At 34.8% G+C, this 20,765-nt stretch overlaps 1 protein-coding gene across 12 annotated transcripts in view; it reads right to left on the minus strand.

Annotated features, from left to right (window-relative positions):
• RYR3 (ryanodine receptor 3) overlaps window positions 1-20,765 on the minus strand; it is an 833,777-nt gene that overhangs the window by 273,820 nt on the left and 539,192 nt on the right. The gene's annotated exons all lie outside the window — the stretch shown is intronic.

The following is a 20,765-nucleotide window of genomic DNA, read 5'->3' on the forward strand; positions in this document are numbered from 1 at the left end:
ATAATCCTTAATGCAAAATATTAAATGAAACTTTCTAATAAGTCATAAAAAATTTAATAAATATCTATTTTGTGCAAGGTACCATGTTAGGCAAATGGGACACAAATATGAAACAGTCCCTGCTTTGCTTTTGTTTTTTTAATATTTTATTTTTTCCTAATTACATGTCAAGCAAAATTACCTTATAATTTGCAAAATTACTTTGCAAAGCACTTCACATATGTTATTTCATTTGATCCTCAAAACATCTGTTTGCTATTATTTGGTATTATTTTTGGTATTATTTGGTATTATTTTTAATATTCGTTTTCACAAGATTTTGAGTTCCAAATTTTTTCCCCTCTCCCTTTCCTAAAAAGATAGGTAATTTGATAAAGGTTATACTTGTGCTATCATGTAAAATATATTCCCATTTTATTCACAGTTGTGAATGAAGAAACAGATACAAAGAAAACAACATTAAAAAGAATAAAGTAAGTGAAAAATACTTTGATCTGCATTCAGAGTATTTCAGATCTTTAACTGGATGTGGATAGCATTTTCCTTCATGAGTTCTTTGTACTGTTTGTGGATCATGGTGCTGAGTCATTTCTAGTTGATCATCACATGATGTTGCTGATATTGTATATGATGTTTTCCTGGTTCTATTCATTTCACTTTTCATCAGTTCATACCAGTCATTCTAGAATTTTCTGAAATCTGTATGTTGATCATTTCTTACTGCAACATAGAATTCTACTACATTCATATACCACCGTTTGTTCAGTCATTTCCCAAATGATGAGTATCCCTTCAATTTCCAATATTTCACCATCATAAAAAGGATTGCTATGAATATTTTTGCACTTGTAGGTCCTTTTCCCTTTTTATGATCCCTTTAAGATACAGAACTAGTAGCTGTATTAAAATAAATGCAGTTTGGTTGTCCTTTGGGCATAGTTTCAAATTGCTCTTCAGAACTCTATCAGCAATGCATTATTAACATCCCAATTTCCTCACATTCTCACCAACATTCATCATTTTCCTTTTTTTGTCATATTAGCCAATCTGATAGTTTTGAGGTGGTACCTCAGAGTTGTTTTTATTTGCATTTCTCTAATCAAAAGTGATTTAGAGCACTTTTTCATATGCCTATACACACATACAGACACACACACATATCTATGTGTATATATAGACTTTGATTTCTTCTTCAGTTCATATTCTTTGGCCATTTATCAATTGGGGAATGATTCATATTTTTATGAATTTGAATCAGTTCTCTATATATTTGAGAAATGAAGCCTTTATCAGAGACTTTTGCTCTAAAGATTGTTTCACAGATTTCTTATTTCATTCTAATCTTACTTGCATTAGTTATTTGTTTAAAAGCATTTTAATTTTAAAATAATCAAAATGATCTATTTTACATTTTATAATGCTCCAATTTCTTGATTGATCATGAACCAGTAACTCAACTTCTCTAAAAATTTGGATGCCCTACCACTTGGCACATGTTTGTTTAATATTGATATTACCTCATTGTTTATGTTTTTTTAGTAAGATGTAATTTTTTCCTTGTTTCTTTTAATTAGATTTATTTTTGCTTTTATGTTATCTGAGATCAGGATTGTTACCCCTGCTTTATTTTCACTTTAGCTGAAGCAAAATAAATTCTACTCCATCCATTAATTTTACTCTATATGTGTCTTTTTGCTTCAAATGTGTTTCTTACAAACAATATTGTATGATTTTGGTTTTTGATCCACTATTGTTAACCATTTCGTTTTTTTAAAGTATAATTTATTTTTCATTTTTTTGAGTTTTCGGTTTATTTATTTTATATTATTACAGCAATCTTGTGACAGTAAACATAAAGCCCGTCCCCCTCAAGGATAGAGAAACATCAAGAATAGTGAAAGAGAGAAAAAAGTATACTTCAGTCTGTGGTCAGATATCATTGGCTCTATCTCTGGGATGAGTTGCTTTCTTTATCATAAGCCCACTAGAGAAATTGCTTCAATCTTTTTCCCACAGTTCCTATTGCTAGCTGTATTTCCCTCCACTCTACTCCTCCCCACTCTTATTCTCTTCTCTCTCTCTCTCCTTTCACCCTGTCCCGACTCAGAAGTATGTTGTAGAGGATAGCTGGGGGACTTTCGACCAAGATGGCAGAGAGAAGACAGGCACAGCTCTAAAATCTCCTGATCTCCCCCCATATATAATATGAAACAAACCTCTTAACAGAAATTTGATCAACAAAACCCAGAAAGAAAAACCAGGAGAAAGAACACCTACCTCAGGATTTGTCTTCTGCAATTGTGGGTGAGTCAGGGGGCAGAGGGTGGACTGTGCTGGGAGCACTGGATCAGGGAGAGCCTGGGATCCTGCTCCATACTCTGGTGCATCAGAGTTCTTTCATCACCCCTATAAGCTGTCCTGGGTGATCCCTTGCCCAAGAGCTTTGGAAACAGCCCCCTCTGCCAAGGACCCAGGTGCCCCCAGGCATCCACGTGCTGTTCCTGGAAGGCTGGAGCTGGTTTGGTTCAGCTGACTGTGCTGTGCTGTGGCTTTTTCCAGTCCCCAGTCCTGGTGAAACCAACCTTTCCTGTGGAACTTTTAAGATGTCTTGGACTCGGTGGGAAATTGTATCACTCAGTCTTTCTGTGGGTTCTGCCTCTCTAAATTTTGACTAGAGTCATAATTTGATGACTTTTGGAGTTTTGGGGGGAATGAGTTCCTGGGGAATTCCTGTCTTCCTGCTGCCATCTTGGCTCTGCCCCTTCATTTCTTTTTTTTATGAGAGATTTCATCCTATTCACATTCAGTTATGATTTCTGTGTATTTCCTTCCATCCATTTTTTTCTCCTTTTTGTCTTCTCTCTCCTTTCATCTTTTCCTTCTTTGACAGTATTCAGCTGTCTCTCACCTCCCCTAGTTTATTCTTTCTTCCACCAGTTTTCCCCTTCTCCTTCCTTTACGTAATCTCCTCCCTTCCTACTTTCCTGGTTGGTAAGATAGATTTCTAGAATCAATTGATTGTTCATTATATTCACTCTTTGAGTCAATCCTGATAAGAGGAATATTTAAGTAACCCCCATCACCCACCTTCTATCTGCCCCTTCACTGTAATAGGTCTTTTGCACCTTTCAATGTGAAATCATTTACTTCATTTTACCTCTCCCTTACTTTTGCAACCAATGTACTCTCTCATCCCTTATTCCCTGTCATTTCCTCAGATTCATCTGTAACATCTGTCTATGTATTTTTCTTTTAGCTGTACTATAATAACTATTTTGTAAGAATTATAAGTTAATTTTAAGCTTATATAAGCTAATTTAAGCTAATTTTTAAGAATTATAAGTATCATCTTCTCATCTAGGGAAGTAAATAGTCCAGCTCCAATGAATTCCTTTTCTTTTTTCCTTTTCACATTTTTAGGCTTTTCTTGGGTCTTAATATTGGTGATCAAATTTTTGGTTTAATTATGGTCTTCTTAAGAAAGCTTCAGATCTTTCTAGTTCACTGGATGATCATTTTTTTGCCTTGGAGTATTATGCTTAATTTCATCAGGCATAGAATTCTTGGTTGTAGTCCTAGTTATTTCCTTCTAGAATATCATGTTCCATATTTAATGCTACATTTCCTAAAACCTGTGTAATCCTAATTGTAGCTTTCCAATATTAGCATTGTTTCTTTCTGGATACCAGCAACTATTTTTAACTTGATCTGATAGTTCTGAGATTTGGCTATGATGTTCCTTGGAGTTTTTATTTTGAGATCACTTTCCTAAGGTAATCAGTTTATTCTTTAAATGTTTATTTCTTGAAAGATACTATTCAGGTTCTCCTTTTGATTATGGCTTTCTTATAGTTCAATAATTCTGACATTGTCTCTTCTAGGTCTATTTTCTAGTTGAATTGGTTTTCCAATGAGATATTTTACAATGTTTTCTATTTTTTTCATTCTTTTGACTGATTCCTATTTGCCCAATTCCAACTTTAAAGTTATTTTCCTCAGTTAGCTTTTATACCTCCTTTTCCATTTGATCAATTGTACTTTTTTAAGAAGTTGGTTCTTTCAGTGCATCTTTTTGGATCTTCCTTTCCATTTGGTAAATTCTATTTTTTAAAAGAGTTGTTTTCTTTTTCTAAGTTGCTGACTTTTGTTTAATAATTCTCTTGCATCATCCTTATTTCTTTTCCCAAATTTTCTTCTACCTCTCTTTTTTTAAAGTTTATTTTTAAGTTTCATTTTGAGTTTTTCCATGAGTTCTTTCTGGGCTTGAGACTAATATCTATTTTTCTTTGCAATTCTGCCTATAAGTGTTTCAACATTGTGGTCCTTTTCTGAGTTTGTATCTTGGTGTGTCCTATCTTCTCTGTCACCAAAATAACTTTCTATGATTAGATTCTTTGTTGTTGCTGTTGTTATTTTTGCTTATTTTTCTCAGTTACTTTATCAGCTCTTACTGGTTCTGTTACCATTTCTATACTCATAACTGTGAGATTTATCTAATAGAATACATCAGTTTAAAGTTCCTCCTATGATATAAATCACAGCTTATCTATGCTGGCTCATCCTATGCAACTTTTGTCCTGTCTTCTAAATTTGCTGTAGTATATCCCTAAAGTATTAAAGGGATTCTTTGCTTGCCTCTGACTTTGAAAGGGTAGTGTACTCTCATCATTTGATCAGGTGGTCTCCCTGTCATACAAATGGCAACATTGTAATTTCCTGTTCTTTAGACCACCTCATTGATTATATGTTCACATTCCTCTCCTCCTTTCCATTGACTCCTGTGATATTCACTAATTTTTCTGAGACAGTTGTCTTCCATGTCCTGCTGTCAGAGAGAAAAATAGTATTAAATAATATCTGGGCCTTTGTATTCATGAAAAGCTTTGGGGTGGGGTTAAGGGTACTATCTATTTTATGTGTGTGTGTGTGTGTGTGTGTGTGTGTGTGTGTGTGTGTGTGTGTGCATTCATTTTATATATATATATAATATATATATATATAATATATATAATATATAATATATATAATATATCCATACAAACATGGATATATGCATAAATACTGATGAAAAAGATATACATACTGATAAATATGAATTTTTCCTTTTAATATCAGGAGGTATATCTATTCAACCAGGAATTATCTATGTAGATATGATAAATAAGGTAACAAAGAAAGAATAGAGAGAGATTAGAGAAGAGGCTCCAAGATGGAATCTTGAGATATGTCCACAGTTTGGGGGTTATACCACAGTGGTAGAGATGATGATCCAAAGAGCTTAGATACGTAGGGGGAAGAACTAAGAAAGAAGCACATCTTAAAAATCTCAGAAACTAGAGCTTATCTAGGAGGAAAACATGGACAAAGTGTAAAATGCTACAGACACCAAGAAGAATGAGAAATGAGAAAAAGTCATGAAACTGATCAATTAAAAGGTTAGTGTTGACTTTGTAGAGGGCAACTTCAGCTAAGTGATGAGTTTAGAAGCAAAATTGCAAGAAGTCAAAGAGGAAAATGAAAAGAAGAGATAAGCAGAGAAAAATTTTTCCAGGAATGTGTCTGTGAAAAGGAGGAAAGCTATAGACTCTCAGATTGAAGAGATGGTAATACCAAATGAGGAATTTTAAGGACAGAAGTTACTTGGGTAGGTTTTTAGGTATCATGGAAGGAGCCTATGATACAGGGAGTTAAAAAGGATGACATGGAGAAATAGAGGAGGAAAGGGAGAAAATGATTGCCAGAGAAGGGAGAGGATGAAATGGAAGAGTTAGCCTGGATGGGGGAAAAGGCTTACCTTTTTAAATGGAGATTTGAATTAGGTGAGGAAGAATGAATGAGTCAGGTCAATAGTATTTTGAGAAAGGGGGAAGAAAGAAAGGTCTTTATTGTCTTATTAAAGCAGGAAGCATGGTCTGCTAAAGGATAGGGAATGAGTAATGAGACTTGAAGAAACAAAAGAAACTTTAGAATATTTGCTGTTACAAGTCAACTGAAAATCAACTAGAGAAGAGTAGAACAATATCCCTAGTAGTAACAAGGTGTTAATTGGAATCAGAAAAAAATGTGTTGTATTCCACTGCAAATATTTTAATCCCATTCATTCAAATAAACTTTAATACACTCTTTTCATGGATAGGTATTGCTTAAAGACATAATTTTTGAATGATTTAATCTGACCCTAACCTGATAGACAAAATATGTTTTCTTTCTTTCTTTCTTTCTTTCTTTCTTTCTTCTTTCTTTCTTTCTTTCTTTCTTTCTTTCTTTCTTTCTTTCTTTCTTTCTTTCTTCTTTCTTTCTTTTTTGCAAGGCAATAGGGTTAAGTCACATAGCTAGGTAATTATTAAGTGTCTGAGGTCACATTTGAATTCAGGTCCTTCTGACTCCAGTACCAGTGCCCTTTCCACTGTACCACCTAGCTTCCCCAAATGCCTGTGTTTTAAGGAATATTTCAGCAAGAAAAGTTCACAACTAAGACTCCTGGATTTCAGTTGTAGAGAGATGAACTACAGATGAAAAAGGGAACTTTCTAAAGTGGTGCAAAAGGGAAATTACCTGCCTTGGTTGGTAATAAATTTCTCATCCCTGGAGATTTTAAAGGTAGGAACTAGATAACCATTTGCTGGGATTACTGTAGAAGAAATTCTTAGCTCCACATTGGACTAGATGATATCAGAAATTTTTTCCAACTCTGAAGTTCTGTGATTCTATAAACATTGTAACTTGTGTTAAACTAGAACTCTAGAGAATATGTTAAATTACTGAGTTCTGGATCCCTGGAGCCAAGACCCTTTGCTCAGACATTTTCTGCCCTGCTGCCTTGCTCAAACCCTCCACTCCTTATTTATACATTGAGAGCTATAATCAAATCAATATTACCACCCCTTTTTAAAATGATGTGCCAGTGGATTACCCTTATAATTTCCATCATTATTTGATAACTTCTCAGATTCACAACAATTCTCTAGCCATCATTTTTCTAAATATATTGTCTTCCTTGTTAGTTTCTTGCATGAAGAGAACTTGAATCCTATAGTGTTTAGGACACAAAGTATATGATAAATACTTAGTCATTCATTAGTTCACTCACTGTAGGGTTAGTAGATACATGAAATTTTTTCTTATAAGAAGAAATGTTACCATAAATAATCCACCATAGGAAACTTTCATTTTTGAGGGATATGTGATCTAAGAACAGCTAGCAGAGGCCTACAAATCAACAAATACATCCTCTAGTAGCAGTCACAGTCCCTCAAATCCTATAATTAGAATCATTTTTTCAGGTTAAACAGAAGCCTTTCCTAATTTTTTAGGAGTTGGCAGTTAAAATGCTAATATATCAGATAGCTAAACTATTACAATCCTTTAATATTTCAGGTTACAAATTAATGTATAAGATTACTTCCCATCATTGCTAAATGAATGCTAAAAATAATGGGACAATGAGTAGTTAAGTTTTGAATGTAGCAACAAAATCAGTGGTGCAGACTGTTCCACTAAAACAGAAGCCAAGAGGCAGGATGGACCCTTGGAATGATGGCAGAAAGGAAAGGGAAGAGAAGAAAATTATAAGGGGAAAGTACAAAAGAAACTAAACATTCCCACTAATTAAATAAGAAGCTGAGATTCCTAGTTTAAAATTTAGGGTTAAAGGTAGTAAAAGGTGACAGTGAATAGACAAACCTAGGAATGAGTAGATCTAGGGTATCAGTTTTATGTGCTCTATCTAATGGCCTATTTTTCTACTTACATTACAGTATATGTGGCAGATGTCTGCTCTAGATAAGTCTTAGCTCATCACAAGAACATAAAAATAGAATTCTGCTACCAGAACTGAAAGACATTTAGATGCAAAAGGATTAATTTAATCTCCTGATGTGTATATCAATATGGTGGGTGTTTTAGGGTTCAGATTAAGGACAAACTAGCAAAAGTGCAGCTCAATTAAAGGAAAAGACTTAAAGAGAGGACTGACTTAAAAATCATACAATCACCCAAGCCTAGGAATAAGGGAGAGGAGTGATTCTGTCTGTCAAGCCTGATAATATCTGATCTTTCTATGAAGTTATTAAGGGGCCAGATGGATTCCTTTTTGGGAGACCATTCCCAAAGCATCAGTATAGTTTTTAAAGTCAAAACATTAGATAAAGCAAGTTCTTTTTTAGTTCAAAAGAAAGTAATAAATGACCTAAGGTCTCTCCTAAGGTGAGGGGGAGGCTGATAATAGGAATCTTGTACTTCATAAGAATTATGTTGAGTTGCAAAGGTTGTATATTTTTTGTTTGAAGTCTATATCATGACTTGGAAGAAAAATTGTAACTCTCAAATAAGTTACCTGAATGCATGACAGTGCTCCATTATTACAGGCTTGCACAATCAAAGGAATGGAAATGCATAGATACAATGGAAAGGTGAATAGTCATTTAGAACCCAAGTTCATATCCCTACTCTGTCACTGTGTGTCCATGAAAATTCTTGCATTATTTAAACCTCAATTTCCTCATCTACAAAATGGAGGCAATAATAGTTGTATTGTGTGGATCACAGAGTTATGAGCAAGGCATCTTCAAAATTGCAGTGATGACATAGATATGATCTATTATTATTTCTTCACAAAAGTCTTACTTCAAAATTTCTTATAATATGACAGCTCTGGGGGCGGCTAGGTGGCATAGTGGATAAAGCACCGGCCCTGGAGTCAGGAGTACCTGGGTTCAAATCGTTCTCAGACATTTAATAATTACCTAGCTGTGTGGCCTTGGGCAAGCCACTTAACCCTGTTTGCCTTGCAAAAAAACCCTAAAAAAAATATGACAACACTCTGTCCTCAAAGGCTTAGCTAGTAGAGAACAAATTTTGGTAGATTCAATCAAAAGCAAAAAAAAAAAAGAAAAATACAGGGCTGGTGATGAACTGTGCTGTCAAAAAATAGACTAAGTTTTGAGAGGCTCCTAATATAAAGATTGGTGACTAAGTGATTACTCTTCTTTTAGCCCAACAATTTATGACTGTCTACTGAGACTTACTAGGATACCAAGAAATTAAATTAATGACAGGAATACTACCCACACTTGATGAATTCATGATTCATTTGAAATAATGTAATATTCTGACAATGGGTATTACTCTGATGATATTCAGTGACTCCCTATTGACTTTATGATGACATAACAAGGTACAGAAGAAAATGGTTCCTGAGTTGCCTCTTGAAGCAAATGAGAGACTCTATGAGGGTAGGAATGACCAGCGACTTCTACTTTTATATTACCAAGATCTTCTACCTGGTAGCTGCTTAATAAATGTTTGGTGAATTGAACTGAATTAACTGAATTAAATAAATAGACACTTTCTGTCCTAAGGAAATCTTACCAGAGGAAGGAAGATAACTCTCATTTTCCTGATTAAAGTAGCCCCTGATATCTCTACTACTGTAACAGTGAGAACATTGCTCATGACCCAGGTCTGTCTGAGGAGGTTATAGCTGCTACTGGGCTGGGGCCAGGAACTTTTTTTTTTTTTTTTTTTTAGATTTTTGCAAGGCAATGGGGTTAAGCAGCTTGCCCAAGGCACTCCCAGGCCAGTGCTCTATCCACCTAGCTGCCCCCTGGCCACGAACTTCTGACTACACTCTTTCTGGTTGCCCAAAAGCAGTAATGTTGTACTCAAGTGATTCTCAGGAATTCTACTACATGCTCTTTCATCAAGAACTTCCTTGACTATCCCGAGCCTCCTTACCCAACCTCCAGTGCACCCCCTCTTCCACTCCCCCTCTTCCCCACCACTAACTATAAGTTTTCACTTTGTAACATTTATCTACCACACATGAACAAAGAGTTTTGCAATATTCTCTCCTCCCTTTTCAAGGTCTCTTATCAGGGCACTTTCCTCATTAGAATATGAAGTCTTCACAGGCAGGGTTGAACTTTGTTTTTCCTTATCTATGCATCCCTTGGGCTTAGCTTAGTGCCTGGTTCAAAGTAAGAACTTAATTAGTGCTTAGAGCTTTGCCTTTTCTGACTCTCAGGCCTGATTGTCCTCTTTGTGGTGGTTACCTCTGCCTGGGTTTCTCAATCTCACATACAGTTTAGGGATCTGGAGCTTCAACACTCAGACTTCTACTGCTCCCATCATGAGCTAAGTTTTTTTTTTTTGTTTTGTTTTTTTTGTTTTTAGGTTTTTGCAAGGAAAATGGGGTTAAGTGGCTTGTCCAAGGCCACACAGCTAGGTAATTATTAAGTGTCTGAGACCGGATTTGAACCCAGGTACTCCTGACTCCAGGGCCCATGCTTTATTCCACTGCACCACCTAACCGCCCCCATCACGAGCTAAGTTCTTCAAGAAGATCTTGTGGACTAGGTGAACTGACTTTTAAAAACTACCATGAGGTATGACCTATTATTCTTCATTCTTGTATTCCTATTATTTCCTGATTCATACAAGAGACTAATTCATACCTCATAAAAGGATATTCTACAACTAGTTTAGTGGTAGAGGCTTTTCAATGAAAAGGTTCTAGACTTTAAAGCTCAACTCTTTTATATTTCTTTTCTTTCTTTTAAAAATAGTTAACAAAAAGATATTTACTTATTCACAACTGAATGAGGATCAGTGCTGAGGGGAGCTGAGAAAAGTTTCTTTATCAGGGTTGCTCACTGTTTTCCACAATCAGCACAGAGCAATGGTTTCAAACTCAAACAGAAATGGGGGCCCCTAAACTGAATTTATGGATACCTGTGGATGATACTGACTTATAAAATCAGATACTACAATTACCTGTTTTACTGCATTTTACTTATTTTTTAAAATTTCTTAATTCCTGAGAATATTTATTAAGTATTTCAAATTATTTTCCTGGTAAGAAGTCTGATTTCTTTCCCTTGCAAGAAATGGAATATATTTCCCCCATGTTAATTACAAATTCAAGAAGGCAAATGTTAGAAAAGCTGGAAACCTTGTTTTGCCCTCATTAGACTTTAAGTGTAGGAAGAGATAAGAATCCATTCTCATTCAGACCAGATAAGATAGGCCTCCCCAGAAGTTAATGACTTTCCTTATCCTTTGTTTATGGATTAATATCCCCTTCCCTCTTAGTTAGGGTGGTCATTACCATAATGGCCTCCACATATAGGTTTCATGGAAAATCTTTTTTTTTTTTTTTTTTAGTTTTTTGCAAGGCAAATGGAGTTAAGTGGCTTGCCCAAGGCCACACAGCCAGGTAATTATTAAGTGTCTGAGGCATCTGGATTTGAACTCAGGTACTCCTGACTCCAGGGCCTGTGCTCTGTACCACCTAGCCTCCTGTCCCTTCATGGTAAATCTTAGAGAAAACTTGCCATGATAGATGAGCAGAGCCAGAGAAACATTGTACACTCTTACATGGGGCATGGAGATTGATGTTCAACCTTGATGGACTTGCTCATTCCATCAATGCAACAATCAGGGACAATTTTGGGCTGTCTGCAATGGAGAAAGAATTGTGGAGCTTAAACAAAGACCAAGGACTATTACTTTAATTTAGGGGAAAAAAACCTCATTATATTATTACGTAATTTTGCTATCTTATACTTTATTTTTCTTCCTTAAGGATATGATTTCTCTCTCATCACATTCAACTTAGATCAATGTATACCATGGAAACAATGTAAAGACTAACAGAATGCCTTCTATGGGTGATGAGGGAAGGGAAGCAAGATTAGGGGAAAAATTGTTAAACAAAATATATAAAATCTTTAAAAAAAACTTGCTATGGGTCATTATATTTTAACCCTAATATTTGAAAGTTTACAGTTTCTATGCCATGATGTGTAGCTTGTTTGATCTCTGGGTACTACTATTGCCTCTGGCCTCCTCTCATATTTTTGGGGGCATTCTGTGTACTTATTCTTGTTTTGGGGGCGTATCTTTGGCACCTGATATGTGAGACTTTGTTTGCAGAATCCCTCTTTTGTGCATATATGTTTGTTTAGGTATCTGTATTTATTTGTTGCCTCTCTTACTGCTGATATTTCTGTTATTACCAGGTACTAGAGTTTAGAACAAGCGTTTAGAAATGAAATTTCTTCATGTGGACTCCAGCCACTTGTCTCCCATATACCTTTGCATAAGGTAAACAATGCCTTTAATTCAAACCAATGGAAAGGGTTGGAGGAAGGCTTACAGGATCCCTTTCCTTTATTGGTGGCTGGTGAATGATGAGATTTATTTTTAAATTCTCTTTGATCTTGCTTAAAAATCTGTTTCTACTTTGGTTGCTTTTATACTTTCTCATTCTCTTATTGGTTACATTAGTTGCCTACAGTGTTTCTTCGTTCCTGATTTTGGTCAAGTCTGTTCCACTTTTAATTTTTTTCTTTCATTAGGGAAATGACTTTTAGCCACAAGTCATTTTCTCTACTTGTTTTTCTTTTTCCCAATAGAAAATGGAAAAATTGTAATTTTTTTCTCTCAAAATCTGCAATTTGGGCACCCATGGATCATATTAATATAGAAATTTCAATTTAGAGGGAAGAAAGTCTGTTTTTCTAGTTCCAATTTGGGCATTAGCCTCATTGCCCATTCATTTCTTAAATTTTCTCTGGAAGTCCAGCTATACAGCTTTCTCTTATCTCATTCATGGAGGAGGCTGTTCACTTTCTCCCTCCCTCCCCTCTATCTCTCTCTGTAAATTTAAAACAATTTAGCACAAGTTGGCTACTGGTTTGAAAATTGAAGTTTGTATTGAGAAAAGGGGATTTGAAATAATAGAAAGCATTTGGATTTGTATTGGGTATTTTAAAAGTTACACAAGTTAAATAAGTGTAAAATATTTCCTGTTTTAAGGTATATTGTAAAAATTTGAAAATTTGAAATTTTGCTATATAAGACTTCTATTCCTTTTCAAAATTATGTTTTAAATCTTGGAATATGTCTTGGTCCTTGCCATGACAGATGGGAAATGACTTGAAATGTTGTATTGCTGCTTTTGTGACTAGTTTGTTAGAATTTGACTATAATTTGAATGGATTATGACAATTTTGTGGATTGATTTTTAGGGTGAATTAAAATATTTATACATATATATAAATGTAAATCCAATGATAAATTTCTGGAAGTGTGGAACCCAGATTTGAAATGGTATATAGGATATGCTCATGTTTGGAGTAGATTGAAATCCTAATATCATGAAAGTGAGCACAATGCTGTTTTGGGGAGCTCTCAGGGAGTAATCAAGCCTTTGATTTTAGAATAAAGAATGGAAACTGAAAATCTTATTTTGATGATAATCATTTAATATATATATATATGTATACATACACACACAAACTTAAGATACTAAATTATTAATCTAAGGTTCTATTTGACAAAATTTGGGGGAAAAAAGATCTAGAAGTTACAGTTCATTTTTAACCCCAGTGTAAATGAAATGAAATGTCTAAAATGTGAATTACTCCTTTTATTCATTTGGGTTTTGAATTTAATTTTTAAAAGGACAAATGTAAAATTAATAAACAATACATTAATTAATAAATTAATAAAAATAAACAATTAGATTATAATCTAATATGGACAAATGTAAAATTAATAAACAATACATTAATTAATCTGAAAAAGTATGAAACAAAATTAAAACATTTTTAAGTTTTAAAATGCACAATTGTGATCAAGGTATTTTGAATGTGCTAAATGTATTAATATTGCCATGTAAATAATTTAAGAACTGGGATTATTAGTTGGAATAGAATCTCTTACAACCTAAACATTTGGGAGTTTAAAATTGTAGTATTGAGGGATGGCTAGGTGGTGCAGTAGACAGAGCACCAGCCCTGGAGTCAGGAGTACCTGAGTTCAAATCCGACCTCAGACACTTAATAATTAACTAGCTGCGTGGCCTTGGGCAAACTACTTAACCCCATTGCCTTGCAAAAAAAATAAAAAAATAAAAAGCAAACCTATCAAAAAAATTGTACAACAATAAATGGATCAAGAAAACTTAATTGAAATAGATCTTTATCTTTTTTTTTTTTTTAGTTTTTTCAAGGCAATGGGGTTAAGTGGCTTGCCCAAGGTCACACAGCTAGGTAATTATTAAATGTCTGAGGTCGGATTTGAAATCAGGTACTCTGACTCCAGGGCCGGTGCTCTATCCACTGCATAACCTAGCTACCCCAAAATTGATCCAAATTTTAATAATTAATTAAGACTTAGAGTGCTTTTGTTGTTTTCCTAGGTACTGTCCACCTGATTAGTTATGTCCCTGCTTTTGGTTCTCAGAGAAAATTTTCTATTTTTCAAGAGTGGAACTTTACTATTTGTGAAACATTTTGTCATTATATATTACTGACAGCAGAGAGAATTTGCCATTCTTTGATCTGAATTTGCTGCCATTCCAAGGCATATGAAAGAATTATATTAATATGTAGAATTTATCACATGTATAGAATTAAATTCCTGAAGAATCTCATTTTCTTTTTTGAGCATGATACATATATAAATGGGCAGAAGCAAATACACTAATAAAACAAAAATATATAAAATCAATTATGTTTATGATGTTAAAATTAAGAAAATTATGACATTTCTGCTGTTGTTCTAGGAAATAAGATTTGAGTAGAGAAACTATAGTTTAATGAAATTCATGTGTCACCCTACTCGTAAATCTGATTTTTTTTAATGACTGTTTTGTTTTATTTGGAATTAGGAACACCTATTGAAATTATTTTAAAGTCACCTAAGATGTGCTTATTGTTTTGTTTTTTTTAGGTTTTTGCAAGGCAAATGGAGTTAAGTGGCTTGCCCAAGGCCACGCAGCTAGGTAATTATTAAGTGTCTGAGACCCGGATTTGAACCCAGGTACTCCTGAATCCAGGGCTGGTGCTTTATCCACTGTGCCACCTAGCCGCCCCAAGTTGTGCTTATTGTTTAAAAGAATTCTAAAAATAAGAGTTCATGTTTATGACTATTTTAAACAAGATATATCACTGAGCACATTTTTCTATAAATTTTGTTTTTATAAAACCAGGTTCTAGATGCAATTAGGATTATTGTTTTATTACATCCCAAGTTTCTGTTTATTATATTTCATTTTTAAACTACCTTTATGTGCAACAACTCTTAGAATGAGCTGTGAACTTTTTTTGTGATTATTGTCACTAAGATTGCAGGGATCACATGACATATTATGATCTTTTAAAACTGAATTGACTCTTGATCATAGGAATTCACATTAAAGATCTCAGGAAACTGAAAATTAAACTTCCATCTGAGTTTGAGTCCAGGTATCAAGGAAATTTACATTGGATTAATGTCCTATGAAGTTGGCACCAAGAGTGTTGGATATACTTGCAGGTGACAGACTCATTGGAAAAGGATGGGGGAATGGCTGGGTAACAAGTTCTGGAATTGTATATTCCTAACTTGGTTTCCCAAACATGACATTTGGAAATATCTTACCTGGCAGTTTTAAAATTTGGCTCAAGGCAGTTGGTCATCCATATAACCTTATCTGAAAACTGACATCTAAATAAAAAAGGAAAATTTCCCTGTTTATGTCCTTGGTTCTTAGGGTCAATTCCTATAATGTCAGATCAGTACCAAAAAAAATTCGTATGCCATTTTTGCTTGCAACTATCTAAACTCTTAATAGTCATTCAGGTTACTATAGCCTTGGCATCTCTTGTTAGCTACATGTTCCTATGAGAATTAAGATCCTTTAGCATTTCAAAATGCTAAGGGGATAATTAAGAAAACTTATATGATAAAGATTTTGTAATATTAGTATATAATTGTCCACCATAGCTATCTCAAGCTCTGTTTTAAGGAAAGGTATGTTGGTCAACAAAAATATGTCTTAAAAAAGGATAATCTATGCTCTATTAAAAAATTTTTTTGAAGAGAAATACATTTTCAGGTAAGATTTTTTAAATTTTTCTTAAACATGGACAAAAAGTTAAAACTGTTTTATCTATAAATCAGCTACTAGATACATACTGTTCCAAAATGATTATCACATGTATATGTTACAAACTCAAGCATATTTGGAAAAATTTTAATGGTTTTTGTTGTAGAATCATTATTATGGAAGTGATTCTTTTGTGAAATAGCATCCTCCAGATGAGGGGAAATAAATGAATAATGATAAGTAAATAATTGAGCTGTTTGTAAAAAACTGTTTTGGTTTTCAAATTTTCTATTTGTAACTAAACTCTATATGCCAATTGGGGCAAATCAGATTGTAATTTCCATGAACTCGGAAGTTCTAAATTTCATTTTGCCTTAATAATGGAAACAAGTTTTGATAAAATTTGTGTTGAGATATTTATTTTACCTGAAAGAAAGATAGCTACAAATAAAGCCTAGTCATTGACAGAATCCAGAGGTATTCTGTCTCCAGAAGAAAAAGAAAATAAGCAAAATTTTATGTTGTTGTTTACTTTCGCCCTCTTGTGCTTCTTAATTAAACAGGTTACTTAAACAGGTTACTTCCTTTTGATCTCTGTAACTTGACCCTTTGACTTTGTAAATGTGTCATCATTTTTTTTTGCCTGCCCAGTTTTATAACAATCTTAGGTCTCTAAGAGATGCTATCTCTCCCTCCAATATGCTCCTCATTTTTTTTCTCCATCTATAGTTGAAGTAATGATATCATGTTTGATCAAGATGGGGGAAATTAAAAAGTTTAATATGTATTTCAAACTATATTCCTGATAAAAGGTTTGATTTCTTTCTGTTGTTAGGAATGGAATGTCTTAATTACAAACTCAGGAAGACAAATGATGAAAAAACTTGTCCTGTTCTCATTTACTTTAAGTCCAGGAAGATATAACAATTCATTCTCATTTAGACCAGATAGAATTGAATAAGATGATAGTGTTTGATAGGCAATTGTGCTACTTAATACTGGGATCTACAAGGAGGTTAATGATTTCCCTTATTCTTTGTTTAGGGACAAATACTCCCTCCTTCCTTGGTTAGGGTAGTCATCATAATATCCTCTACCTATACATTTCCTGGTAAATCTTAGTGAATAAAACTTGATCTCTAACCTTTAATTTCTATCATTCTATTTTAACTCTAATATTTAAAGGCTTATATTACATGTTAATCTAGTGCTGGTCATATTCAGAAGTGCTGAAGATCACATATGTCCCAGGAAACATATTTAACACCTCTATCACAGAGCCCCAGAATTCCCTGTGGCTGTTTCTTAATAGGGCAACCAAGAAGTGAAGTCAAAAAGCCTGAATTTTCAGGTTCTTAGATCAACAAAATCTCAAGTATGATCTCCATATATCTTTTTAAAAAATAAAATTATATTTTTAATCTGCAAAAATATATTTTTTTTCTTCTCATCCTCTCTGCCCCACAACCGAGAATGAAAAATAAACCTTCTGTCAGAAACATGTATTGTCAAGCAAATAAATTTTTGAATTGGCCATGCCTTATTTATCTATGTATCTATGCATCTATGTAGTTATTGCCTTTTTTTGTTTGTTTTGTTTCAATATTTTGTAAGGTAATGGGGTTAAGTGACTTGCCCAATGTCACACAGCCAAGTAAGCATTACAAGTCCGAGGGCTGATTTGAACTCAGATCCTCCTGACTCCAGGGCTGATGATGGGGTGGCTAGGTGGTGCAGTGGATAGAACACTGACCCTGGAGTCAGGAGTACCTGAGTTCAAATCCAGTCTCAGATACTTAATAAATACCTAGCTATGTGGCCTTGGGCAAGCCACTTAACCCCATTGCCTTGCAGAAAAAAAAGTAAAATAAACTAAATTAAACCATTTACAGTGATTGGGTCACCCAACTAATTTGTCTTTGTAAGAAAGTTAAGTGAAGGCCATACATTTTTTTATAATATATTTGAAAGTGATGGTAAAGTGAGGGAGAAAAGTCAAATGGAAGCATAGGTCTATTAGATGATCCATCTACATTTTTATTCTGATAATGTTCTCTAATATTATGCTTATAATCTCCAGAACAATATGACTCAGAATATCTTAAACACAGAATCTTCCTCCTTATGGGAGAGTCATCTGGATTTCCATAAGGTCCTGTCATAGAAGACTTGATAAATACTGCAGGTCAGTGAATTTAATAGTTGGTATTTCTTTCAAGAATGGAAAAATGAAGAAATAAATTACAAAGTAAACTTGGTTTCCAATGGAAAATGAGATATTTTTAATGTAATTGAATATTTTGTGGGGTAGTGGTCATGTGCATGTGGTTTCCTTATAAGTTTATAAATGGGGTTATTAAAATCCTGATTTACTGCTTTTAAAACACAAAGAGCCTTGGCCAAGATGGCAGAGAGAAGCCAGGCCCTGTGTTAAGGTCTCCTGATCTTCCCTCATAAAAAAAATGCAACAAACCTCTTAAAGGAAGTCCTATGACAAAACCCAGAAAGAGAAGCAAGGAAAAGAACACTGACCTCAAGGTCTGTCCTTGGGGATTGGGGATGTGGCAAGTGAGGGAGAGGCTAGAGCCAAGGGCTGGACTAATCCTGGATCAGCCCTGGGGTGCTTTTGCTGGGGGAAGCACTTTGCTCTGAGAAACAACCAGAGAGTGGAGGCATGGCCATGGGTCTGACAGTCTGGGACATACAGGAAGGGCTAGAGGGTAGGTTCTGGCCTCTAGCACTCCCTACTGGCTGGCAGGGCATTTTTCATTCAGTGAGCAAAGCCTCCAGTACCCCATACTGGCCAGATGGAGATACTATACTCAGTGAGTAAAGTCTCTAGGGATCTCAACAACAAACCTCTGTGAAACAGCCCCTCCCCCAACACAAAATCTTAAGAAGATGAAGAAAGGTCAGCTGAAAGGGGGATCCACAGAAAAATTCCTAGAAGGAAAAGACCCTAATTCAGAGACATGGAGAACCCCTGAGGAGAATATGATTTGGTCTCCAGCACAGAAAGATTGCCTTGAAGAAATCAGGAAGGAGTTTAAAAATCAATTGGAAAATTTGGGAAAAGAAACCCAAGAGATGATTAACACCTTGCAACAAGAAAATAAATCCTTGGAAAATACAATTGGACAAATGCAGAAAGAAAATAATTCTCTCAAAACCTCAACTGATCAAAGGGAAAACTCTTACAAAAATAGAATTGACAAATTGGAAAAGGAGTTGCAAAATGTAAATGAAGAAAATTCTGCCCTAAAAAAATGGAGTCTATGTGAACCAATGGCTTCATGAGACAAGAATTTGTTACACAAAATAAAAAAAAAATGAAAAACTAGAAGAAAATATCAAATACCTCATCAGCAAAACCACTGACCCCAAGAATGGATCGAGAAAAGATACCCTAAAAAATATTGGTCTTCCTGAAAACACTGAAGAGAAAAAAAGCCTGGACTGTATATTACAGGACTTAATGATTGAAAACTGCCCTGATATCATGGAACCAGCCAGCAAAATAGTTATTGAAAAAATACATCGATTCCCTCCAGAAAGGGATCCCAAAATGAAAACACTAAGGATCATTGCAGCCAAATTCCAGAACTATCAGATAAAAGAGAAAATCCTGAAAGCAGCTAGTAGGAAACAATTTCAATACCAAGGAGCCACAGTAAGGATTACACAGGAACTGGCAACATTGACATTAAAGAACTGAAGTGCCTAGAGTGCAATATTCGAAAAAAGCAAGGGAGCATGGAATGCAGCCAAGAATCCATTATCTGGCAAAACTGAACCTTCTCTTCTAGGGCAAAGGATGGACATTTAACAAAATAGGACACTTCCAACTTTTCCTGATGAAAAGACCAGAGTTTAAAAGAAAATTGGGACTTCACATTTGACTCCTTCAAATGGGAGATTCAAAAGACACATGAAAAGGTAAAATTTTAAAAAGGGGGGAGGGGAAAAAACCGTTATCAAATATGATGAAACTGGCAATAGCCCTACCTGGAAGAAAGACTTAACTCTTGAGAATTGTAACTCTAGTCGAGAGAATTTAATTAGCCAGAAAAGATGGGTACATATCACTTATTAGAGAAACTGTTATCCAGTAAGATGAAAGTGGATATATCCTTGCCTGGGAGAAAGACTCTAATAACTCTCAATAACTGTAATTTTAGTAGAGAGAATAGCCAGAAGTGATGGACACTCAGTACCTTTCTGTGACTCAGACAGAATGAATTAAAAACAATACCTCCTTAAAAAGGAGGACAGTAAAGAGATGGGAGGATGGAGAAGACTGAATGGGGTAAATCTCATTACATTAAGAGGTACAAAGGACATATTGCAACAGAGGGGAAGAAGGGAGGAGGTGAGAACTGCCTGAATCACTCTTATCAGATTGGCTTAAAGTTAACATACATACATACACTTAAGAAACTTATCTTACCTTTAAAATGTTAAAAGGGGAAAAGGAGAGGGGGAGGAAAGGGGGAATCAACAGAAGGAAGGGAAGGAAGAAGGGGCAAAGGGAAAGGGGGGAAATGGGGAGGGAGTTTGGATACAGGAGGGCAAAGACACTGAAGGTGCTGGTATTCTGAAACAAAACACTGGGGAATGTGGATGAAGGGGAAAAAAGGGGAAAATACAAACAGAGGGAAGATAAATGGAGGGCAATAAAGAGTTAGTAATTACAACTTTGAATGTGAATGAGATGAACTCTCCCTTAGAATGTAAAGGGATATCAGATTGGATTAAAAATCAGAATCCTACAGTATGTTGCTTACAAGAAACTCATCTGAAGCAGAGAAATACATATAGAGTAAAGGTAAAAGATTGGAACAAAATATATTTTGCTTCAGCTTAAGTAAAAAAAGCAGGGGTAGCAATT

The sequence above is a fragment of the Macrotis lagotis genome, chromosome 4 (assembly GCF_037893015.1).
Source record: "Macrotis lagotis isolate mMagLag1 chromosome 4, bilby.v1.9.chrom.fasta, whole genome shotgun sequence".
Lineage (NCBI taxonomy): Eukaryota > Metazoa > Chordata > Mammalia > Peramelemorphia > Peramelidae > Macrotis > Macrotis lagotis.